Source organism: Mya arenaria, chromosome 10, assembly GCF_026914265.1.
Source record: "Mya arenaria isolate MELC-2E11 chromosome 10, ASM2691426v1".
In the NCBI taxonomy this organism is placed as follows: Eukaryota; Metazoa; Mollusca; class Bivalvia; order Myida; family Myidae; genus Mya; species Mya arenaria.
The window spans coordinates 53,051,677-53,056,055 of record NC_069131.1 but is presented as its reverse complement, the minus strand read 5'-3'; the positions used below and the strand labels follow the sequence as shown (position 1 = coordinate 53,056,055).

At 34.2% G+C, this 4,379-nt stretch overlaps 1 long non-coding RNA gene across 1 annotated transcript; it reads left to right on the top strand.

Annotated features, from left to right (window-relative positions):
• The first annotated feature begins 1,118 nt into the window (after positions 1-1,118).
• On the top strand, positions 1,119-2,324 carry LOC128205489 (uncharacterized). Its single transcript, XR_008256259.1, has 3 exons — positions 1,119-1,228; positions 1,787-1,898; positions 2,254-2,324. It is a non-coding gene; the product is annotated as an uncharacterized LOC128205489 (long non-coding RNA).
• The last annotated feature ends 2,055 nt before the right edge of the window (positions 2,325-4,379 follow it).

Here is a 4,379-nt window from a genome sequence, read left to right as displayed (position 1 = left end):
ATTGACTGGTGCATAAGACCCCAGCTTCTCGATAAATCTTAAGCGTAACGGATTTAAAAAACTTGTACCTGTTATAAAATATATCCATAAATTAGGGCAATAAGACATGATATACAAACTAAAAAAGTCATATACATACAGTGTACTAAACTACTAATGCTCAAAAGCAATATGTTTGGTCATAAAGAAGTTGTATTACTATAGTTTAGAACAATTAGATTTCAGTGTAAATCACTTGTAAATGGGATATGTAAGATTAACACAAATTACAGACTTTTTTGTATTTCAGAATGCATCCATGCCACTTGGTTTTTGACATTACTGCTGTGGACAGATTTTCAGCAATGCAGGTATTGTTATGTAAAACTGGAGGCAATAAGTTTGGAAATAAACCAGACTTTTGTCAAGGTTTCCCTGAAATAAATTGCCAGTATGTTTCTTGCTCTTTGATATTAACATTCGCTTGTTATGACATCATGATCAGTGTTTATTTTAATAGCTCATCGATGAACTGTTTCTTTCCGAATTGAATTTCTTTCATACCGTTTTGAGATAATATCATTTTCTATTAAAACTGCTGACCTTCATTGGTCTTTGGACTGTATTGTGCATCTATTCGCCCATTTTGTTTGCTCTTTGCATTGCATTAATTGCAAACAAGTATCACAACTTACTACACATGATGCAGAATTATGTTTCATTTAGTGTGCATATGATTTCTAGCTTATGAACATGAAAAACATCTACTTAAACAATCACAGCAACACAATGAGATCCCTATCTAAAGAAATATTGCTACTTTTCATTCATTCATACTGTCAATCATTCATGAATATATTCAAGTTAATACATTGCAAAAGCAATAAAAAGTGAGGAGGGGGATTGAGATAAGAACCTTTTTCCTTTATGCATTAAAGAAAAAACCTAAATACACTCAAAATACCTTAAAGGGTACACCAGATTGGCACCAAAAAGATTATTTTCTGTAGCGAATCTCGGGACAATTGTTTAATAAAATTTGATCAAAACGTTCAATCTGTGAGAGTGCAGCTTTAATGTTTTTTATTCAAAAACTAATTTATTGTTTATTTAATATAGCCAGCCTGGTTGCTGAAGCCACAGAGGTATTTTCAAGGACAAGAACCAATGCTGATCAAAACATGGTCTAGTGATGGAATTCCATACCCGTTCTTGGCAAGGATTTTTTAGAAAGGAATATTGTCTGCAAGTAAGAAAGATTTCTAAGAAAGTCTGATTTAAAGGCTTTCAAAATGCATCTGGGTACTCAATTAGTAAAGATTAACCTTTGAGCTGTTCAAAAAGTGATTGCCAAATGTCTATATATTTAATATTTTTGTCGTAATTTATTTGGAATTAATGAACTTTTCTGCACATTTATCGCATTAATGCACCAATCAGTTGTAACCTTGGACCCTCAAGGACCAGTGGTAAACCGGGGATAGCCGGGGAAAAGGGCTGTGTTTTTACCATTCAGGTGTCCCTGCAGTGCCGGGTGAATGCGGTGGTTTTGTCTTGGCGCAAAATAGAGCAGTGCGGGGGCATTTGGCAGGTATTTTAACACCATTTCTTCCCTGCAGGGCGGGGATTTTACCCTGGGTTGGCTGGACTGAAAGTCAAAGCCCCCGCTATTCCCCGGGCTTGGGGGGGAGGGGTGTTTACAATTGACTGGAGCATAATTCCTACATAAAAGGTTATGTATGTCTCAAATGAGTGTTTACAGGCATTCTGCATACTTTTACAGTAGAAGTCTTATTCTTGCTTGCAGAATATGATGTGCCAATAAGCTCCAGTTTGCTGCGGCTTTTCGCCCATGGCAGTGGTCCTGCAATCTAGATCCAGGAGTTGCAGCTCTGAATCTAATATTTCAGAATGAAGATGTTAGTTAACTTTTTAGTACTTGTTTGTGTGTAAATGATTCTGAAAAAAATAAAATATCATTGCCAAACTTTCAGTATGTGTTGCATACAGCCTGAAATTGAACTATAGGAGTTTTGAAGTCTGTTTTTGCAAAAATATTGTATGAAAATACTGTTTGGAAGAGATACATTGTAAGCTCAATGTTAGTGTCTATATGAAACATTTAGTTAGAATAACTGTGTTTTTAGGCCATATTTACATATTTTCTTATAACGGTGACTTCATTTGTTAGTGTGATAGTCTCTACATCTGCGTCAATGTAAACAAATTGACCCTTGTTTATTATATTCTGAGTTAGGTGTTAATCTCTTTCAGATCGGAATTCATCACTATAGTACCGTATTCACCAGTAAGGTTTTATCCAGGATACCAGGGTGGTATCTGGGATTGATCTCTTCAGTAAGTTTAATTCACCAGTAACGTTTGATCAAGGATACCAGAGTGGCATCAAGATTTGATCACTTCAGTACTGTATTCACCAGTATCATTTTACCGGGATACCAGAGTTGGTATATGGGACGATCACTTCAGTACCCTATACCAGAGTGCATTATGTATCTTGGATCGATGACTTCAGTACTGTAATCATCATGAACAATTGAAATAAGGGACAAGAATTTCATATGTATCAAATGCAGAGAAATGTGTAAATTTTCTTGCAGAGTAATCCCCTATCAATAGATCAATACATCATAGTTTATTACAGTCATCTTGTCAGTAGGCTGCTAAACTCTTACTGGGGGGGAATTTACTATGTCTAAAATACAGTGACATTGTTAAAATTAAAACAAAGCCTAATACGTTCTGAACAATTAAGTGTATTGGCAAAGGATAAACATTTTGTAGTTTTGAACTGAATGAGCTAATGAATGAGCTAATGTAAGCATAATTATAGTACATTTTTGTTCTGATTATGTTATGGACTGTTAAATTGCTTTATTGTGCATATATTACAAGTTTACAACATACATATATAAATATATATATGTATCAAAATCAATAACTAATGTTTTGTTGAATAATCTATGTGCTGGTTTTTAGCTTACCTGAGCACAAAGTGCTCAAGGTGAGCTATTGTGATCGCCCTGTGTCCGTCATCCGTCGTAGTCGTACGTCGTCAACAATTTGACTGTTAACACTCTTAGAGGTCACAGTTCGAGCACCATCTTAATCAAACTTGGTCAGAATGTTACCCTAAAAAAATCTTGGACGAGTTCAATATTGGGTCAGCTGGGGTTAAAAACTAGGTCACCATATCAAACTAAAGAAAAAGCTTGTTAACACTATAGAAGTCACATTTATGACTGTATCTTCGGAAAACTTGGTCAGAATGTAAATATTGATAATCTCTAGGTCTAGTTCGAATCTGGGTCAAGTGTGGTAAAAAACTAGGTCACCTGGTCAAATTGAAGGAAAAGCTTGTGAATACTCTAACCCCAATTTCTCGAAACTTCTTAAGCTGAACAGGCTTAAGTAGCTAATTACTCAAAATACATGCTTGAATTCAATTTTGATCAATGAAAAATGGTTTAATTTAATTTACATGTAGATAATTCCTATCTAAAGTATAAAAAACTCTTAAAGAAGTAAATATTATCCAAATTATTGAAAACCAAAACTAGTGAGTTTAGCTTAATCCTGTTATAAGGGACTTAAGAAGTTTCGAGAAATTGAGGCTTGAGGTTTCATTTACAACTGTATCTTCCTGAAAGTTGTTCAGAATGTTTATATTGATAAGCTCTAGGCCAAGTTCGATCTTGGTCATGTGCGGTCAAAAACTAGGTAATTAGGTCAAATTATAGGAAACGCTTGTTAGCACTCTAGAGGCCACATTTAAGACTGTATGTTCATTATACTTAGTCAGAATGTTTATATTGATTAGCTCTAGGCCAAGTTCGATTCTGGGTCATGTGCAGTCAAAAACTAGGTCACCAGGTCAAGTAATAGAAAAAGCATGTTAACACTCTAGAGGCCACATTTATGACCATATGTTCATGAAACTTGATCAGATTGTTATTCTTGATGATCTGTATTAGATCAGATGAGCGATACAGGGCCTTCAAGGCCCTCTTGTTTTATTTAAATGTTATAGATGTATAATTCAGTTTAAATACTCATACTTTAAAACAATTAAATATTTTTATACTTTCTGCATACATTGTTATATTCTTTATATGATGGAATGGTGCTAACAACATCCACTACAGGGGATTTATATTCATTTCAAAATGCTGATGGGGTCAAACCATTTTTCCAGGTTATTTGCAGAACCTTAAAATTCTTAAATATACACACTGCTGTTTTACATATTAAAATAGTTTAGTACAGGTTTATTGTCAGATAACTGTAATAATTAGTTTTAAGTTAACTCAATCTGTTTCGTTTACCTTGTTATGTTTAAGGTAGTAATCATTTATTTGTACTGTGAATGCTTTTATAAT